The 22,322-nt window shown below is 44.8% G+C and overlaps 1 non-coding gene across 1 annotated transcript; it reads right to left on the bottom strand.

Annotated features, from left to right (window-relative positions):
- Nucleotides 1-2,899: 2,899 nt before the first annotated feature.
- trnas-gcu (transfer RNA serine (anticodon GCU)) lies at nt 2,900-2,981 on the bottom strand. The gene has a single exon. It is a non-coding gene; the product is annotated as a tRNA-Ser (tRNA).
- Nucleotides 2,982-22,322: the final 19,341 nt, after the last annotated feature.

The raw sequence follows: 22,322 nt of genomic DNA, 5'->3' as shown, positions 1-22,322 counted from the left end.
CCCAATACTCCCTCCTCTTCCATGTATATACAAGCTGCACCAGGTGAGTTGCAGCTCCCAACCTGACGTTCCATTGCTCCTTGCTGCTCCATGTCAATAGAAGCTGCTGCAAGTAAGATTGGAGCTCCCACTCTGATGTCCCAATGCCCCCTGGTGCTCCATGTCATTAAATGCTGCTCCAGGTGAGAGTGGAGCTCCCAGACTGATCTCGCAAAGCTCCCTGGTCCATGTCAAATGAAGCTGCTCCAAATGAGATTGGATCTCGCAGTCTGATGTCCCAATGCTCTCTGCTGCTCCATGTCATGAAAAGCTGCTCCAGATGAGGGTGGAGCTCTCAGACTGATCTCGCAAAGCTCCCTGGTCCATGTCAAAAGATGCTGCTCCAAATGAGGTTGGATCTCGCAGTCTGATGCCCCGATGTTCCCTCTGGTCCATGTTAATAAAAGCAGCTCCATGTGTTGGTTGGACATCCCAGTCTGATGTCACAATGCTCCCTGGGCCATGTCTACAGACGCTGCTCCAGATGAGGTGGGAGCTCCCATCCCTGACAGCTCCCTCACCTCTATACCATCATAGAATTAATGCCCACTGACCATTTCCACCACTGGAGCCATTGGTGGAATATCCGCCCCATGATACCCGAATCTTATTTTTCATCACCACCGAATCATACTAAAATTCTTCCTTTCTTAAACCTTATTTAGCATGTGCATATTGCAGTCAATCCGAAGTAAGATCATGGTGTTAATTGACGTAAGTTCAATAAAAATTACATCTTAGTTTTCATGTTAAGTAACTGCTACTTAAAAAGGACAATGTTTGTAATGAAATCACAGTTTTATTCCGTGTGAGTGAACGTGATTTGTATTATTTAAATTGAACTTGTTCGCTGTGTAAAATGATGAAGTAGATCTCAATTTCAAAACAAAATTGGTATTGTTGTCATCCACCTTGAAATGTGGTCATAGAGATGTACAGCATTGAAACAGACACTTCAGTCCAATCTGCCCATGCCGACGAGATGTCCCAACCCAATCTAGTCGCACCCGCAGCACCCGGCCCATATCCCTCCACACCCTTCCTCTTCATATTCCCATTCAAAGCCTCTAAAATGTTGCAATTGTACCAGCCACCACATCCTCTGGTAGCTCATTCCATACACCTACCACCGTCTGTGTGAAAACGTTGTCCCTTAGGTCTCTTTTATATCTTTCCCCTCTCACACTAAACCTATGCCCTCTAAGTCTGGACTCCCCGATTCCAGGGAAAATACTTTGTCCATTTATCGTATCCATGCCCCTCATAATTTCGTAAACATCTATAAGGACAGCCCTCAGCCTCCACTGCACCAGAGGAAACAGCTCCAGCCTGTTCAGACTCTCCCTAACGCTCAAATCCTCCAACCTGGCAACATTCTTGGAAATCCTTTCCGAACCCTTTCAAGTTTCACAATATCTTTCCAACAGACAGGAGACCAGAATTGCACGCAATATTCAAACAGTGGCCTAACCAATGCCCTGTACAGCCGCAGCATGTCCTCCCAACTCCTGCACTCAATATTTTGAACAATAAAGGAAAGCATGGCAAAGGCCTTCTTCCCTTCCGATCTACCTGCCACTCGACTTTCAAGGAGCTATGAACCTACACTCCAAGGTCTCTTTCTTCAGCAACATTCCCAAGCCCTTATCCTTATTTGTATAAGTCCTGCTAAGATTTGCTTTCCCAAAATGCAGCACCTTACATTTATGCGAATAAAACTCCATCTGCCATTTCTTAGCCCATTGGCCCATATGGCCAGATCCTGTTGTAATCTGAGGTTACCCTCTTCGTTGTGCACTACACCTACAATTTTGGTGTCATCTCTAACTTACTAACTGTACCTCTTATGCTGATATCCAAATCATTTATGTAAATTATAAGAAGTAGAGGACCCAGCACCGATCGCTGTGGGACTCCACTGGTCACAGGCTTCCAGTCTGAAAAACAACGCTCTACTGGCACCCTCAGTCGTCTAACTTTGAGCTAGTTCTGTATCTAAGTGGTTGGTTCTCCCTTTATTCCATCTAACCTTCCTAATCAGTCCTCCATGAAGTCCATATAGATCACATCTTCTACTCTGCCCTCATCAATCTTCTTTGTTACATCTTCAAAAAACACAATCAAGTTTCTGAGACTTGGTTTCCCATGAAAGCCATGTTAGGTATTAGAACGAAACGTCTGTTAATGACATTCGTTTAAAGACACTTTAGATGTTTATGCTGCATTAATCTGTGGTTATTGATCCACATTTTACGTTCACTTCCTGCAGTTAACATGCTGACTTCTCCATAGTTCAACTGGAGGGAGCTTGCTTCCCACATCTTGTGTTTATCTGTGTCTTATATCCAACCTTCATCAATGGCAAGAGCAAGGGGGAAAGGGCGAGATCAATGTGTAAGTCTGTCCATGCCAATCACGGCACCCACATCGGCAATTCTCTACTGTGCATTTACAGCCAGTTTTCTGTGCCGTTACACCCACCCCCTGCACCTTTTGAAATATCTCTATTATTTTGTGGTGTCTCTCTGTTCTCTTATCACCAAGATGAATCACTTCTACCGAACCTGCTTCAGATTTCATGTGACAAAACATTCATTAAGAATCCCATAGCATTAAAGATGCACATCGCATCTCTCGTTATTTGGTTTCCCTGGATCTCTTTCATAAGATTAACGTTCACAGCAACTTGACTTGGAACAGAAAATCGCTTTCCTTTTCATTATCCCATTTCAGTCTACATTTCGTTAAGTTAAGGCATCAGTCTCAAATTATTCTTTGAGGTTTTATAATCTGGTCGATGCAGTTAAACTAGCCATTGGAGTTCCAATTCCAATAAGACAGTGTGATAATCCGAAAATAGCGACGAGAGTGGGATTCGAACCCACGCGTGCCAAACACAATGGATTAGCAGTCCATCGCCTTAACCTCTCGGCCACCTCGTCGCACATGCATGAAAGGATATGACATAATCTCCCAGACCATCACAATTTCAACACCTTTGGGGAATCTCCCATTCATAGCCTTCAACCTCATTGTCCATGAACCCCACACTGCCCGATTCTACCTCCTTCCGAAGACCTGCTGTCTCCTCCTGCGCCTGTTTGACCCAACTCATCTCTTCCTACCTCAACACCTTCCTGTCTCCCCAGTCCAGGAAATTCGCACCTCCGTTTGTGACACCACTTATGTACTTAATCTCACTAAAGACTTTTATTTCCCAAGTCGACAACGCGTCATCTTCACCTTGGAGATCCAGTCCCTCTGCACATCCATCTGCCATGACGAAAGTCTCCAAACCCTCTGTTTCTTTATCTCGCCCCATCCCAACCAGTACCCTTCCACCGACACCCTCATCCAGCTGGCTGAACTGGTCCTCACCCTCAACAACTTTTCCTTCCAATCCTCCCACTTCCTCCAAACCAAAGGGGTAGCCATGGGCACCCACATGTCACCGAGCTATGCCTGCCTGCCTGTTTGTCAAATATGTGGAATTATCCGTCTTTCGCAGTTACTCTCGCACCTCTCTCCACTTGTTCCTCTGAGACATTGATGAATGTGTTGGGCGTCACTTCGTGCTCCCACGAGGAGGTTGAACAGTTCACCAACCGACACCTTTCACCCCGACCTCAAATTCACCTGCATCTTCTTGGCAACTCCCTTCCATTTATGGAATGACCAATGACAGACATATATTACAACCCCACCGAATCCCACAGCTAACAATACGACACCTCCTCCCACCCCACCTCGTGTAAAAACAGAATCCCTTATTCATAATTCCTCCGCCTCTCGGGCATTTTTTCCCAGGATGACCAATTCCACCTCAGAAGGTCCAAGTTGGCATCCATCCCACGTGTTTGACGATGCCCGCCAGTGCATCTCCTCCACTTCACTCACAACCGCCCTTAAACCCCACCCCTCCCGCAACAAGGACAGAATCCCATGGTCCTCAACTTTCACCCCACCAAACTCAGCATAAATCATATCAGACTCCACCACTTCTGCAATCTCCAAACAGACCCCACTGTCAGGTATATATTTCCCTCCACACCCTTATCAGCATTCTGAAAAGACCATTTCATACACGAACCCCTAGTCAGGTCTACAACCCCCAATAAACACACACCCCACTTCTGGCATCTTTCCCTGCCACCGCAGGAAGGGTAAAAGCAGCTCCCACACCACTCCACTCATCTCCGTCTAAGGCCCCAAGGGATCCTTCTACTTCAGTTAGAAATTCACCTGTACAACTTACAATGTCATCTACTGCATCTGTTGAATCCAGAATGGTCTCCTCGACAGCAGGGAGACAGGACACCTTCTTGCAGATCATTTCAGAGAACATCTTTGGGACACCCGCACCCACCAACTTCACCGTCCAGTGACTGAACACTTCAACTCCCCCTTCCCACTCCCATCAAAAATTGCAGGTCCTGGGCCTCCTTCAGCGCAAAACCAGGACGACCCAATACCTGGAGGACGAACGCCATATATTGCGCCTTGTGACTCTGTCACTCACGGGATAAGTGTGGATTTGAACAGTTTCCTCGTTTCCCTTGCCCCAAGTCCCAAGCCTCAAACTTGTCACCGCCCTCTGGACCCATTACATCACTGCTCCTTCTGAACTATCATCTTCTGCCTCACCTTCATCCAACCACCGCTTTCCCCCATCCCCCCATCCCCAAATCCCTTCCAATTATCTCTCAGTCCCGACTCACAAGTCTTATTCTTGTTGAAGGGCTTATTCCTGAAACGTGGATTCTTCTGCTCATCAGATGCTGACTGACCTGCTGTGCTTTTCCAGCACCACACTCCAGACTCTTATCTCTAGCATCTGCTGTCCGAACTTTCTGCAGGAATAATCAATGACCTCAGAGTGAAGATGTCCCTGGATTGCATTGATCACAGTGTGTCTGAGTTTTGCGTTATTTTGGGTGAGGGCAGGCTGGATCTGAGACGAGCACTTAACACCCAGACAACGGGAATGGTATCGGATACCGACGTTAGTGCGGGCTGAAGTGAAGTGGAAAATACTGTCAGAAGGTGGATCAGTACAGATGCATCATATCACCCAGACTGTAAAAGACATGCAGAAGGTGCAAATCAACTTCAGTGCAGGCACAATAACAGGTAAATTGGAAAGAAGACAATACAATACACTGAGATGGAGTGGAATCATTTATGAGAAAGAATTAAATATTTAAGCTATTTTACATACAGACTGTTGTCATATTGGAAAAAGGAATTTCCTGCAGTGTAACGGTGATATTTGCATGTGACATCACAATTCCGAGAGACACTGACATATTATCAACTGTAGTAGCGTGGTCTAGTGAAAGCATGATCGGCCCATCAATCAGAATTCAATACTTCAAAGCTCTCCTCTTCGCTGTACAACCTATTTGCTGCTCCTGTCGTCAGATCCCAGTCGCTTCACAGTGTATCTCTTTCTGCTTCCTGCCTCACGTAAACACTTGAAACATGATCCAATCCCCAGTGTTTCCGCTTTAACCCATATTTTGTAACTCCCGAGCTGACACAGGTACGAGTGACCAATTGGCCTTTTCGAGCGCTCTCACTCTGTATGATCTGTGCACTGTATCTGATCCGCAGGACACACTGCAGAAATTATCCCATCCCAGCGGACTGAGCTGCCTCCATTGATAGAGCTGTCTCCATTGGTGGAGTATCACACAGTAATAGTGAACATCTTTTGATGTCATCCTCGAAGGTACTTTCTCCAAAAAAAACGGAAGACTGCGGGAAAATGCTGTCGTCAGCGCGATGTAGAGAGGCCCAGAGGGAGCCTAGTGGGCCCATAAACCAGAAATCAATGGATAAAAAGATTCTTCTTTTTAGAAGAATCCAATTCAGACCATCAAGTGAACACTTCCTGGGGAGAAAATGGATGTGGGAGAGCTGACAGTCTCAACTGGTTCCAGCATTTACAATCTTGGTCCTTGTGACAACAAAAGCAGAAACCTGGAACTGATTATCTTGCTTCTGAAAAACAGGTTATTAAATTTTGAAGAGCATTGATATTTCTACCTGATGTTCATGAAATGATCAAGAGCAGAGTACGGTTCCCTGAGTATGGTCTGACTTCTGGGTTATGGACTGTGATATTCTGCTCACATGATCTGAACACACACAAAGAAATGACTCAGTGACAAGATCTGCTGAATTGGATTCCTTGACGAACAGAAACCGATGTAATGAAAAGAGCCATAAGAGCGGGAATGCAGCAAATTATTTTCCAGACTCGAGAAGAGTGCACAGTGCTGTTTCCAGCGGTCAATATCTGTGCAAGTTGATCGAAACAGCGTTGGGTGGTATTGTACTGCATCTTTTGTATAATGGTGCAAAAGCACGGAACTTTTGTATAGAGAGGATAACTTCAAAATCCCCAAAGAGGCAAAACACACAAATGAGGTAAACAACAAAGTAACCACACAAATTGGTGTTACGCCATGGAGTAAACTTCCCTGCTCAAATTTCGTTCAAAATCGCTCTCTGTCTAATTCCTAAGACTGATATTCGAACAGTGAATGTTCTATGTCAATACAGACTTCTCTGATCTCACAACGTCAGCATTTCACACCCAACCGCTTAAGTATGACTGGCAATAGTAATTGATCCCTCACTGTGTTACTTCAGCACACGTAGAGAACAAATAACTATAAGAACAACAGTCATGTATGTGACTAGGAGTTGATCCGATTCTGTTACAACCAATTGATTCAGCTGTAATTGAAATTGTTTCTACCGTTCCTGTGTCGGTTATAAGTTTGCATAGCTTAGTGGTGAGTTTTCATTCATTGAATTGGACCCAGCATCCTTTCTCAGGTTGAAATATACAGGGATATAAAGACATGATGAAAGACACGGGCAGTGTTTCCTGGACTATAAAGACGTTAGGAATGACACGGCCATGCTACCATGTCGTTATAAACGATGGAAATGAGGTTTACTGGTAGATAAAGCCACTAGAAACGAAAAGAGGGGGTTTATAGTGATGGTAGCATTGAATAAGGAATAATGCGGGAGAAATCAGGAAATACTTAGTTGTGTCGGAAGAGAGGTTATCCAGCTGATGTGAAGTTGTTACGAGTAAACACGAGGGAAATTCCGTCATTTAGATGAGTGGAAACTAGACGTTAGAACTTCAAACCCATCGGGACATGAGAAAGAAGTTTGGAGTAGGTATTTTTATTCTGAGAGTTATTGAATTCGGAGATGAATTTTGAGAAATAGAATCATTTTACGAGCTGATTAAAGAATATTTGAAAAATGAATGCAAGCAGACAAGGAATGAATTATATTAGATTACCTTCGATTAGATTAGATTACTTATAGTTTGGAAACAGGCCCTGTTGAGCAACAAGTCCACACCGACCCGCTGAAGCGCAATCCACCCAGACCTATTCAGCTACATTTTCCCCTGCCCCTAACAGTACGGGCAATTTAACACAGCTAATTCACCTAACCTGCACATGTTTGGACTGTGGGAGGAAACCAGAGCACCCTGAGCAAACCCACGCAGCCACAGGGAGAATTAAACAGCGACAGTGATTCTGGACTTCCTGGATGGAGATGCAAAATGAAAACATTCTCGAATTGGTTAACATTAATAGGAAGGAAATTGCATAACACCTGCAAGTGAAAATGTTAAGTATAAGAAGAGCTGGTGGAGTTGGAAGGTGCAGCAACTCATTCGACATGAAATATTTACTACTGTAAATGCACTGAGCTGTTTGGTTTAGCTCTGCATTGAATGGAAGTCAGTAAGCTCAGTCCACTGACTAACTGCTTTATGAGAAAAATGAGACCAACAGCGTGGGATTAATTCTCTCACTGTCTCAGGTTTCCACAAGGATCATCATTTCCCTCCCTCACCTGGTCTGTAATACTGTGGTGACTCTAGTAAGCAAGATTTGGCTTGTTGTTGTAAAACATCATTGTCATTGCTATCTATTGTTTTGAACATTTGGTCATAATCAACCGAAAGGGGAGTGAGTCCATTTAATACTCTTTTATCTCCGCTTGAAAAATCCTGCGTTAAGACTCAACCTTATTCCAGATGGACCCTTTGTTCCTCCCAACAGCAAAACTACTTGCCCAGATCCTTTACCAGGTTTACTGACAACAGTCAAACTCCACAAGGAGTTAAATCTAATACTTTCGATTGATTGAATGAGCTGTGCAGCTTGCCAGAAATTGAATGATGTGAAACGATTTATACAGACTTTCCCAGGATGTAATCCAGTGCTGGGTCAGCAATTTTAGTAAGGTCATCATGCTAAAACTTCACCTCTGGTTCTCTATACATAGATGGATATTCACCTGGGGAATATTTTCAGATTTTCTGTTAATAATTGGCATATTTAACAAAGGCAAAATATTTCCCCACGTCAGAAACTGGAATTTCCAAGCAAATGCTACTTTACTCAACATTGTTTCCAACTGCGCTTCAGTCTGATGCTTCAATAATCCCTGGTAAATATCAGTAACAGCATCTTTAGATAAGCATTGAACTTACAACCTTGGCATGTTATGCATCTTTGAGTATTCGGCGCTGACAAATTGCGTGACTGGAGCCGCAGACAGCGAACCTGTCATGTGACCTTCACGTACCTTGGGAACTGTAACTCAACTGCTCTAGTTTTGCTGTGATTATTATATTCCCTACAGTATGGAAACAGATGCTTCGGACCCAAATATACACACCAACCCTCCGAAGAGTAACCCAACCAGAAACATTTCCCCTCTGAGAAATGTACTATGGGCAATTTAGAATGACAAACTCACCTGACCTGCACAACCTTTGGACTGTGAGAGGAAACTGGAACACCCGGAGAAAATCCACACATTCACGGGAGAATGTGCAAACTCGACACAGAGAGTCCACCGAGGCTGGAATCGAATTTCACAACTTGTTGAGGCAGCACTACTAACAAATGAACCACAACACTGTGGGATCTTTGGTGGTGATGTACTTCCCCACTGTTACCTCAGTCACTCACCCTGCTTCATTTCCCTGAATTGTGTGGTTCTGAAATTAAAGCTATTGCAGACAAGGTGAAACTGACATGAACCTGTGATTATTGAAGCATCAGGTTCACGAAAAGGATACAAAAGGGACACAAAAAATGTGAAAAAAATACACGACATTGCAAAATGGGTTTCTGTTGGTTCCTGCGTTGCTTACAGACAATGTTACATTGCCGCTGTCGCAGGGCTTTTCCTTCGATCGGCTTCATTCGGCACAGAATTCGAATCAATGAAACTTCACGAAATTACTTCTGAAAATTCATACAGGTAACATGAAATATTTTGCGTTCAGTAATAATCTTCACTATTCCTACATCCAAGAACACGTTGCAAAGTTTGCATGAATACTGAAGATGTAAGAATATTATGCAATAACAAAAATCAATTACAGTTAAAATCGTAAAGTAGGAAGAATACACAGAAAGTCTCAGCATGACAGAAATTCACGTGACCAGAACTGCAGCCCAGCAGAACGGAAATCTGTTCCTGAATCTCAATATCCACACGTTTGCTTGCTCCATGTACCCAGTTGGAAACCTGTGTGAAGGAGCATGCAGTCTGACAGAGCACCTGAGAGAATCCTTCGCTGTCTGATCTAAAGCAGCAATACGAGCTGTTTGTTCTGGCTGTGAGAGCGGTGGGGTAAAGGGGAGGACTTTGATATTCCGTAGTGTAGATTCACATTGCCCCCATCAGGTTAATTTTGAAAACCTTCTGTAAGAAACAGCACAGAAAGACAAGAACAGGAGGAGGCTATTCCAAACACTGTCCTAAACACCGTTTGATAACATCATGGCTGACCAAACACGTCAATGTCTTTTCCCAGCTCATCCATAACATCCTGCCACAGAACGGGATAAAGACATTTAAGCAATCGAACATTTCTGTGCATTTGGGAGGGAAATGTGTTTAGAGACAATGGGTTTCTGCACGAAATTTGCAGGTTTTGCGAGTGAGCATCTGGTTCTGGTCTGATCATGATTCCGTAAAAACTCACAACCAAGAAGGTAAGGAATTGCCTCTGGTCAGTAGCAGGGACAAGAACCCCAGAAGACAGGAATTGGTGATGAATCAGCACAACAATCAATGATTCAGCTGTAAACTGAACTAAACTCCAATTCTGGTGTGGTTTAAATTCACAAACTTTGTGTTGCAATGAAAAGCGTGTTAGATTTCCACAAATTTGGTAAATTTGCTATTCTCAGTCGTGATCACACTGCAGCCCCATCTCCACAATCCCAGCTCAACCTGACTGGGTTCACACTATTTAAAGTTACCATTTCACAGGCCTTATTGAAAAGTTCCCAGCTTAATTCTTGCCCCATTGAAGGCTGCTCTCAATCAACTAATGTTTCTCCATCTCAATGATTGCATTACGTTCTCAACCATCATCTTGAACTTTACAATAAAATGATCGCTGTGCCCCAAAACCATCCCCTACCGACAGTGGATCCACTTGCACCACCTCTTTCCCAAATTGCAGGTCTCTTGGGCTGTCCTGGGCTGGACACATACTCCTGCAGTGAGCTCTCTTCCATGTAATCCTGGAACACTTGCCCCACGTGACTCTTCACCACCAGTATCTCTGTCTATATCTGGATAAATTAAGTTTCTCGGTAGAACTAATCTGGAGTATTGTCATCGCTCTGAAATGACCCTGCATATTTATTTTCTCCATCATTTCATTGGTTTCTGGCCGACAGACTGTACCTCACAGTGTAATTGTACACTTTTTGTTCTGTAGCTCCAGCCAAATTCATTCTGTCCTTGGACGGATCGTCTGTCTCTTGGACTCCTTAACTAACGCTAATCTAAATCAATACTTCGACCTTCATTCTTTCCCTTCCCTTCTATCATTTTGGAATCCTTTATACTCAGCAATTATTAGCACCCAGTCCTGCCATTCTTGAGCCAGCTCTCGGTGATCAGTCCATCAGATTTCCACACACCAATCTGCATCTGGAACTCCCCACACTCCGAGTATTCATGTCTATGCAGAGTACCTCAGATTAAGGCTTTCCTTCTTACTCCATCTTCCACTGATAAACCTGTTGCCGTAAATTAGTACCAACTGCATCTCCCATTATTTTGAGAATCCTGGTAGGTTCCTCTACGATTCTTTTTTGGATCCTAAGCACACACCAAGTTATTTTCACCCCCTTCCACACACCCCATATGACATTTAGTCCCAGCTCTGTCACGTTAGCCCATCCAGCTTGTACAGTTGCTGCCTTCCCCAGAACCAGTCCCAATTTCCCAGAAATCTTAAACCCTTCCTGCTGCATCATCATTCCTATCACACTGTCATCGACCTAAAACTCCGAGTTCTGTTCTCACTTGGACACGGCACTGGGAGTATTCCAGGGATTGCCACATTTGAGGTCCCGCTTGTAACCATCCACCTAGCTCCCTAAATTCTGATGCCCAGACCACTTCACCCTTCCTACCCAGGTCATTCCGACCAACTTGGACATGACATTTGACTGCTCACTGGCCCTCGGACGAATGTCCTGCAGACACAGTGACATTTGTAACCCCACTATCCTGGAATTATATACATGCTGACATCTTCTTCAATTTCCTGTCTCCCCAGTGCCTTTTGCTCCTCCTTCCTCTCCTGTACACTTAGGCTGCTTGTGGTACCACAGACATGGCTCTGACTACACTCACCTGATCAGCCAACACCTACATCAGCTTCCAAACTGGGAAACTTAATTGGGAAGGACACATCAGGCTATTTTTGGATTCCCTGACTGTTTCTCTTCAACTGCCTAGTCCCCTATTCCCTTCCGTATTCCAGGCCGTCATGTCTGCAGTGTGATCTGCTCTGTGTGTGTGCTATCCCCCTAACTCTCAAGCATAACACAGTCTCTAGTCACTGTCTGAGCTCAAAGACCCAGTGTTCATCCAGGACATCAGCAGGGGCTATGACTTCCCAATGTAACAGAATACATTTTCCACCTGACAAATATGTCTTGCCATGTCGTGAAATGCAACATGTCGAGAGAACTTAACTAATTACTTAGAATGAAGTTAACATCAGGGAAATAACAATATGGTAAAGTCCCTTATTCAACTGTGGCTTACTGAGGGAAATTAAAACTATACTAGCTCAGAATTGCACTTCGCCCTCTTATTTCTGTGTTCAACCCTGATTTCAGAAGTTGAAAAAATAAATTTGCTAACTTGTTGCAATTAACGTACAGTTGCTTATAGCGGTGTATTTATCAGCCAATGAACTTACAGCCTTTTCTATGATGGCTCTTGCACTTCTGTCAAACTCAGTGCAGGCAGGTCCCAGCAGCAGAAAGTTATCTCTGTGACTCCCAGGTACGTATAATCCCCCAGCTCCCACTCCACTCTGCTCCCTCACAGGGTCACCGTCTCTGTGACTCCCAGGTCCGTGTAATCCTCCAGCTCCACTCCACTCTGCTCCCTCCCAGGGTCACCGTCTCTGTGACTCCTAGGGACGTGTAATCCTCCAGCTCCCACTCTACCCTACTCCCTCACAGGGTCACAGTCACTATAACTCCCAGGTACGTGTAATCCTCCAAGTCCCATCCACTCGGTTCCCTTCCAAGGTCACCGTCTCTGTGACTCCCAGGTACGTGTACTCCTCCAGCTCCCACTCCACTCCACTCCTTCACAGGGTCACCGTCTCTGTGATTCCCGGGTACGTGTAATCCTCCAAGTCCCATCCACTCTGCTCCCTCAAAGGGTCACCGTCTCTGTGACTCCCAGGTACGTGCACTCCTCCAGCTCCCACTCCACTCCACTCCGTCACAGGGTCACCGTCTCTGTGATTCCCGGGTATGTGTAATCCTCCAATTCCCATCCACTCTGCTCCCTCAAAGGGTCACCGTCTCTCTGATTCCCAGGTACGTGTAATCCACCAGCTCCCACTCCACTCCACTCCCTCACAGGGTCACCGTCTCTTGACTCCCAGGCACAATTAGGCCTCGATCCTCAGTTCTGATTTATATCCTCCCACTTTGCTGCCTCTAACTCCCAGGTGTGAGTTAGCCTCAAGCCTCTGCTCCAAGTTTCTCCCTCACACAGTCACTCCCTCTGTGGCTCAGTGCTGATTTTATGCCTCCTGCTCTGCTGTTTCCCCAACTCCAAGTCCTAGTCAGCCTTGATCCTCGTTGCTGATGTATATTCTTCCGCTTTGTCCTGCTTTCACTCAGGTTCCCTCCCTTTGTGACTCCCAGGCAATGTTAGGCCTCAAGCCTCAGCTGAGATTTATAACGTCCCATTCCACACTGCTCTATTATAGTATCGCTGTTGTGCCTGGAAAACAGTGGAAACGAGGAGGATTAGACAGAGCAGATGGTGTTACAGTGATTGAGCAAGCTATATGGGATGGAACAGGTTATGTGGGGAGCAAGGCAGACCTGCAGCAACTAAAGAAGTTTACTGAAGAGACAGTGAGAGTTTCAGACATCGAAGAAGGCAAAGGAAATAGAAAGATGGTAGCTTGTTCATGACGGAGCTTTTTAGAACCTAAAGGGCTTTTTCAGACCTGCAAACAGAGATGTGCAGACTTCAACAAATGCAAATTGACATCCGCAAGTGTTGACTGGTCCTGGAGACTTGGATGTGACAGAGTGAGAAGACTTGCAGTTACTGGGGGTAATATAAACCTTTGGGTACTGATGGTTTTCAAAGACCCTCAGGAAATGAGGAGGTGCAGAGAATGGGAGCATTCCAAATAGTGGGATTGTGGGGGCTGGAAGTCCTGAGATGGATAAGGAGGATGAAAAGTGTCAATTTTACACACACAACCATTGTAATTATAGAGATTTAAGGAAGGGAATCTGTGCTGCCATTGATTACAGTGATATGAAGAGTTACAAAAACTGAAGGGGTACAAATTTTAAAAAGGAGAGAGTTTGGGCGATCAGATGTTTAAACAAGATTAAAGAAATTTTAGAGATCTCAGGCACAGATGTGAATGGAGGAGGTGAGATATTATGAGGAATTGTCAGATTTATAAGGCGAGGAGGATGTCAGTTATGAAAGGGAGAGCTGCATTGTCTGTCTGCAGTTAGAGACATGAGGAGTGTTGTAGCGCCTGCTGGATGGGACACAGATAAAAAAAAAAACAGCTCCAACGGCTGGTGCAGTGGCTCAGGAAGGCAGCCCACCACCACCTTCTCAGGGACAACTCCAAATCAACAATAAACGCTGGTCCAGCCAACAAAGCTCATGTTCATGAATGAATAAAAGATCTACAAGTAGCACTGAGGTCACTCAGGAAGGGTCTTTCAATAGCACTTCACAAACCCGGAACCACTACACCCAGGAAGGACAGGAGCTCCGGGTGCACGGGAACACCAGTATTTCCAAGGTACCCTCCAATACACGCTCCATCCTCCCAGCACTGTGTCTGTCCCCACACCCAAAGGACTGCAGTGGGTCAGGAAGGCAGCTCCCCACCACCTTCTCCAGGGAATTACAGATGGGCAGGTAATGGTGAAACTCTGCTGTTTACAGCCAGAAAGAAAAATAAATCCAGCAGTGGGTGTGAAATAAAATTTCCGTTTCAGAACAACATGCTTAACATGGAGAGAGGATTTCTCTGATTCGCACAAGGCAGAGAGTGTGAAGAAAGGGGTCATTTTCACGATGGAAATTGGTGATGAAGGGAGCTCCACGGGGTCAGTGTTGGGACTACACTCTACACGGTAATCATTCAGAGTCTGGACAAATGATGTGAAGGGGTACGAGAAATGGGTTTCCAAGAAGTATCCCAGGGATGAAATCCGTGCCATATGAGGACCAGGTGAAGTCTCTGGGTCTGTACTTGATGAAGTTTCAGAGGGGGCGGCAGAACCTCATTCAAACTTACAGAATACTGAGGGGCCTGAATGGAACGGACGTGGGGAGGATGTTTCCACTAGTACGAGAGTCTAGGGTCCAAGGGCACTGCTTCAGAGTGACGGGATGACCCTTTGGTAGATTTGGAGGAATTTATTCAGCCAGAGGGTGATGGACCTGTGGAACCCACTGCCTCATGGGGCTGTGGATGCTCAGTGATTCAGTGTATCTAACTCCGAGATAGCACGGTTCTTGAGGAGTAAGGGGATCAAGGGTTACAGGGAGTAAATGGGAGAATGGTGTTGAGAATCAATTCATCCATATTCGAATAATGGAATAGACCTGATGGAATGAATGGCCTAATTATACCCTTATACATGATGGTCTTATGGACTGCGCTTATTGCATGGGTTTCTAAGTGTGCAGTTAGCATTTCTGGCATATCTTTTACCATACATTCCAGCACTTTCCTGATTATCGCTGTCACCTCTTGGTTTCAGATCAACCGCAGAAAGCACCACCACTGAGTAATGTGGGAATCCTTGTGTATAAATCTCAGAAAAGTTGAATAGAGGGACAACAGGTCATAGAGAAGGTAAATGGAATGCTGGCATTGATTTCAAAGGGAAAGGAGAATAAAAATAGGGGAACCTTGTAATAAATATAAAGGACTCCAGTCAGCCCACACTGACAATACGGTGAACAGGTTTGGTCCCCTATATAGACGGAAAATGTCTTTGCATTAGAGGCAGCCCAGAGAAGGTTCACCAGGCTGTTCTTCAAAATGGAGGGATATTGGTGAGAAGAGGTGGAGAAGGTTGAACTTGCAGTCGTTAAAATTTATTAAATGAGGAAAATTTATTGATACACAAAAGATTCTTTTGTTCTTACAGATTCGGTTCTGAGACATTGTTTCCCTGAAAAAGGATCTGTAACCGGAGATAAAGGGGAATACAGTTACCAGAGAAGATAACAGAGAAAAGCTGGGTTGGAGATACTGGAGGATGTTACAGAGTTCGGGTGGTTTGAGATCACTGTTGGTGATGAGAGATCAGATCGGTTGTCGGGCTGAAAGATGTCAAGGAGAGTTACAGGTTATCAATTCTGAAGGATTTACAGAGATCAGGAGGGATATAGGGACTAGAGATTACACAGTGCTAGTTGGAGCTACAGAAGTGTTTAGAGAAAGGGAGGGTTATAGGCAATGTGGATTAGACAGATTGGATGGTATTGGGAGCTACAGGAATTTATAGAGAAAGGGAGGGTTGGACGGACTGGAGATTACACTGATAGGGGTGGTAGTTGGAGCTGCAGGAGTTTATAGAGACCGGGAGGATTGTTGGAGCTGGGAATTACACTGACATGGACAATAATTGAAGTAGCAGGAGTGAGTGAGATAGGGAGGGTTGAAGTGGCTGGAAAAGCTCACACAGCCTGGGAGAAGTGTCGGGATTGGAGGAGCCAGAGATACTGAGGGTAATAGGGCAGCAGGAGTTCAGAGAGTTAGTGAGGACTGTAAAGGCAGGTTTGCAGCATTCCCATCAGTTACACAGAGATGTGGAGTGCTGTTTTGGAGAAGGTTACAGAAATCAACAGGGTTGCAGATACTGGAAGATATTACAAATACAGTGAGCTGTAGTATTTGCGGAGGTTACAGCGACAGGAAGTATTGAAGAGTTGGAGGCTGCTGCAGGTATTAAACATGCTGCAAGGGATCAGTAACCTGACATCGATCAGGGGGATTGGAAGATCCGGAGATAAAGAATGAGAATTGCAGTAACTGAAGAATATCACAGAGATGGTGAGAAACAGATGATTTCGAGGAGCTATAACATGAGATGGGCTGTATTCAATGGAGTCAGGAAAGATACATGGGGATCTGAAGGGGCCACAGGTGATCAAAAGGGCAGTGAGGCTTCTCACTATAGGATTGGGGTAGTTTGCGCAGACAGGGAGTATTTTTTGGAATGGTGCTATTTACAGAGATTATGAAGTTGTATGGAATTGAGGAACGAACAGAGATAAGAAAGGCTGTAGTTAATGAAAACATTTGTTGATGTCGGATGCTGAGGTTCTGGAAATTAATTGGACTGGAAAGCTGGACAATCTGTCAGAGCTTACAGAGACAGGAACAGCAATACAGACTGGAGACACGAACACAGATAGGGAGCATTGCACACACTGGAGGAGGTTTCTGCTTTAGGGGTTGTAGAGGAGTGCAACGTTTATACAGATAGGGGTGTAAGAGCTGGGGAAGGTTATGGAGATGATTAGATTGATGGGGGGACCAGAGGAGCGAACATTGACAGGGCTGGTGATAGTGACGGGAGGATGTAAAAGAGATAGTAAGTCTTGTAGAAACTGATCGGGGGAGTCACAAGCATTGGAGTTGGTTCCACAGATCGGGGGTTTTACAGGGACCTGAGAGGATTACGCAGATGGGGAGGATAGCAGTATGTTCACATTTTTAGTGTTCCAGGACTGGAAACGTTTACACAGTTAAGGAGGGAGCAGTGGGAGCTCACAGAGACTCGGAGGTTTGAAGAGTTTGGGGCTGTTTATGGATAGATGTATATATTTAGGGACAGTAATATGGAACACAGAGGGAGAGTTTAGATTAGATTCCCTTCATCATGCGAACAGGTACTTCAGCCCAACAAGTCCACAACAACTCTCCAAAGAGTAACCCACCCAAACCCACTTCTCTCTAACATTGCAACAAACATTATGGGCAACTTCGAATGGCCAATTTACCTGTCCTGTACATCTTTGGCCTGTGGGATGAAACCGGAGCACCCAGAGGAAACCCACACAGACACAGGGAGAATGTGCAAACACCACAAAGACAGTCACCCAACGAACCTGGGTCCCTGGCGCTGTGAGGCACCATTGCTCACCATTGAGTCACCGGGCTGCCCCAAATTGCAGAATTACACAACGAGAGGGTGTTTGAGTTGCTGAGAGGGATGTAGGGAGTGGAGGAGCAAAGAGAAATGTGGAGTGCTGTTGTTGTTTGAAAAGTGTTTGGAGGTGTTTATATTGATAAGGAGCGCGGTAGGGATGGAAGAAGGTTACTGTGATCGTGTGGTGCTGCAGGCCAGGAGGCAGGTGCGTTATTGGGCCTGCAGAACGTTACAGTGATATAATGTTCTCCTGAGGCTTGAGGAAGGTAGACAGGTGGGTATCTTGGTCCAGGCTGGAGGATTTAATAGAGACGGAGGCACTGTAAGTATTGTTCAAGAGTACAGAAATAGGCATTATTGTACCGAGTGCAGAATGAGATTATTGAGATTGGGCATGTTACCGAAACTGAAGCAATTTACACATAGGGAGAGTCGTCAGCATTGGAGTAGATTTGAAATATACAGTGGGAATATGGGAGGGTGGAGGTTATAGAAACATGAAATTTTCTGGGAAGTACAAGTATTCAAGACACTGGCGCAAATGAGTTGGACCGAAAGGTATGTCTCCTTGCTGTATGACTCTATCACATGACAAGAGACAGCGTGAGCGGGAATATAGAACAGAAGGATCCCAGGTTTCAATGCCATCTCCTTAGGGGAGGCCTGCTTTCCCCTCTGTTGTACTGATTCTCACTAAGACAGCACAGACCTGGATTGATAACTGTCAACTTCCCATATTGACATGGGAAGGCTCAGTTCAGCAGTGATGAAAGTAAACAAGAGGGTGGGGATTGAGCCTGGAAACCATCATGCACAGATGTTCGTGCTTCAACACTGTATCGATGTCATGTCTTCCGGACCAAAGTTCGATATCTTACATGCACTCTGCTCGGTTCACTGTGAGTGATCTTACCTATCTGCAGAATTTACTGAAGGCTCCAGATCTCTCTCTCTCCTTCTCTCTGGCTGACCAAATATCTTCAGTGTAGTGATGAACGAAACAGGAATTGGGAATTCTGCTGAGTCAAAAACATCCTGATTACCTACAGGAGACAGAGAAATAGAGAGAATGGGAAATTAGACTGATGCAGTGAGGGTTACACATGGAGAATGGCACTGAGCCCCACAAAGATCTGGAATATCCCAGTCTCCGTCCCTGGCCTGTGCTACTTCGTCTCCCTGGAGTGGAGAAATCAATTGGCTCAGGGTCTTGAGTAACTGCAAAGCTGCAGTCACTGGCATCAATTAAACCCTCACGATGACAGACATCACATGGAGAGCTATCACCAGAGTGCAGGAAGGTATCACGATGAAACCACGGTCACGAAGACGGTGCACTGGGATCAGCACTCACGGATGAGGGAGTTGTCAGTGGGCCAGGCAATGGCCTCGGTTAACTCTTTCGACTGTTCATCCAGAATTTAACCCCGGTAGCAGGGATACCCCTCTGACTACTTAATAACATTTAAGTAAGGAAAACTGTTATAGGTTACTGGTCTGGCCAACATATTAATCCAGACCCAGAGCAATGGGTTTGACTCTCAAATTCCCTCTGAAATGATCTGGCAATCCAATTAGCTCAAAGGTTGGTCAGGGTGGGCCTGAGATGCTGCTCAGCCATAGACAGCAACATGTAAAGATGAGGCCAGTAGAACAAAGGATTGGGAGGATGATTCAGGAGAAGAATGAAAGTAATAGGGTGGTTGTAATGGGGGTCTTTAACTTTCCTGATATTGATTGTGAAAGCTATAGCTCGAGTTCGTTGGATGGATCGGTGTTTGTTCCTGGGCATTTATCCACTTTTATGTGTTTCAAGACATCCAGTACATCCTCCTCTTTAAGATGAATGTTTTCAAGTTGTCACCATCTATTTGCTCACATTCTTTCTCTTCCATTTCCTTCGCCACAGTACACACTGATGCATAACACTTGTTTAGTATCGGACCCATCTCCTGCATCTGCACACAAAGGCTGCCTTGCTGATCTTTGAGGGACCCTATTTTCTCCCTCCTTACCTTCTTGTCCTTTATGTATTTATAAAAACCCTTTGGATTCTCCTTTACCCTATTTGTCAGAGCTATCTCGAGTCCCCTTTTAAACCTCCTGATTACCCTCTTAAGTACACTGCTCCAGCCTTTATAGTCTGAGGATTCACTTGATTTCTCGAGTTTATACGTGACAATTTTTTCCTTCTTTTTCTTCACCAAAAGCTTAGTTCTCTCGTCATCCAGCATACCCTACACGCACCAGCATTTCCTTCCATCCGAATAGGAATACTGTATACTGTCTCTGGAAAGCCGTAATCTCATTTTTGAAGGCTTCTCATCTTCCAATGATAAAGGTTTCATTTTCCCAATCCCCAATTCCTGCATCTCACGAAACTGCCATTTGAAAATAATGAAAAAAATAAAGCACATTCTAAATGAAGGCTTTGATGAGGTCAGCTCTGGTAAGCATGTAGATCTGGAGACCACCAGATGCATGGAGAGTGCTTTCCATCAGAGCAGCACCAGGTCAGTGTCAGGCACACAGACAGAATGGGCAAATAGATACACATCTGAACTCATATCTCCCAGCCTGGCAATCTGAAGCTGTGCACAGACATTCTGGGAAACATCTCCAAAATTAGGTCATCAAGGTCGGCCTAAAGGTCTAATCAAAAATAACTCAGTCATTCAGACTAATATATCCTTCAGGTTCCACAACCCATTCCCGGTCTCATCCTGCAGGTTCTATGAATCTCGCTCCCTCTAACGTGTTGCAAGATCCCTATCCCCTCCTATATTTGGACCACCCTCCAGATTCTGCAGTCCTTCCTACCTCCTATCATGACCCGTACTATAAAACTCTTCCTTCTTCTGCAATATTCCTTAAAAGGGTACTGAAGGATGGTGGAGGTTACAGAGTTAGGGAGGAATATCAGGATTGGACGATTTTGTAGTTATTAGTAATATTGAAGTGGCTAAAATTGGCTTCAATAATTTTAACAGTTCTCGCTAATAAAGGAGGTTACAGATCTAAGGAGGATTGTAGGGACTGGAAGACGTTTCACAGTTTGTGGGTTTTGTGGGGATTGGAGGAAGGTACCAAAATAGGGAAGGTTTAAGATTGAAGGTTTCTGCTGAGAACTTCTATTGGGTTAAAGGCAGGGTTCTAGGTAGTGTGGAGTAAGAGAAGAATCTTGGGGTCCACGTCCATAGATCCTACACATATGCCAGCCATGTTGAAAGGGTGTGACGAGGGCATATGATGTCTTAGCATTCTTTAGTAAGGGGATTGAGTTTAAGACATGTGACGTGAGGCTGCAGCTCCACATACCCCTGGTTAGTCCACTCTTGGAATATTGTGTTATGTTCTGGTCGCCTCATTATAGGAAAGTTGTGGAAACTTTGGAGAGGGCGCAGAAGAGATTTATCAGGATGTTTTCTGGATTGGAGGGGAGGTCTAATGAAGAAATGTTGGGGAAGCCAGGGGTTCTCCCATTGGAATGAAAAGCATGAGAGCTGACATGATTGAGGTGCACGAGATGATGCGAGGCATACAGAGAGTGGGTGTCCCGAGAATTTTCCCATCATGATTTGGCTATTACGATGGGGCATAATTTTAAGGTAATTGGAGGTGGGTTTATGGAAGATGTCAGAGGTAGGTGCATTATGCAGAGTGGTGGATGTGTGGAATGCACTGCCAGCGTTGGTGGTAGAGATGGTTACATTATGGACATTTACTTAACTTTTGGACATGTACATGGATTATAGTAAAATGAATTTCTCAAAATGGAGACCAGTGCCCAATGCTGTTCCACAAGAATCCGTGCGGGATCCACTGTTGTTTGTGATATACATAAATTATTTGGAGGAAGGAATAGTTTGCCTGATTAGCAAGTTTGCAGATGACACTAAGATTGGTGGAGTAGCAGATAATGAAGGGAACAGTCAGAGAATACAGCAGTAGAGAGATGGGCAGAGAAATGGCAAATGGGGAGCCCAATCTAGGCAAATGCAAGGTGAGGCATTTCAGAAGATCCAATTGATGACCAAAGTAAATGGAAAAGTCCTGGTGAAATCTGACATACAGAGAGATCTGGGTATTCAGGTCCATTGTTCCTTGCAGGTGACAACGAAGGTAAGTAAAGTGGTTAAGGCAGCATACGGCATGATTTCCTTCATTGGATGGGATATTGAGTAAAGGAGTTGGCAGGTCATGTTATAGTTGTATTGGACTTTGCTTCGACCACATTTGGAATAATACATGCAGTTCTGATCACCACGTTACCAAAAGGATGTGGATGCTTTGCTTTGGAGAGGGTGCAGAGGAAGTTCAACAGGATTTTGTCTGGTATAGAAGGGGCTAGTTATTTAGGAAGTTTGAATAGATTTGGATTATTTTCATTAGAAAGACAAAGGTTGACTGGGGACCTGATTGAGGTCTACAAAATCATGGGATGTACAGACAGGGAGGAGAGCAAGAAGCTGTTTTTTCCCCAGAGTGCGGTGAATGGAACAGATGACA

Source organism: Chiloscyllium punctatum, chromosome 18, assembly GCF_047496795.1.
Source record: "Chiloscyllium punctatum isolate Juve2018m chromosome 18, sChiPun1.3, whole genome shotgun sequence".
In the NCBI taxonomy this organism is placed as follows: Eukaryota; Metazoa; Chordata; class Chondrichthyes; order Orectolobiformes; family Hemiscylliidae; genus Chiloscyllium; species Chiloscyllium punctatum.
This window is presented reverse-complemented; position numbering and strand designations above follow the sequence as displayed.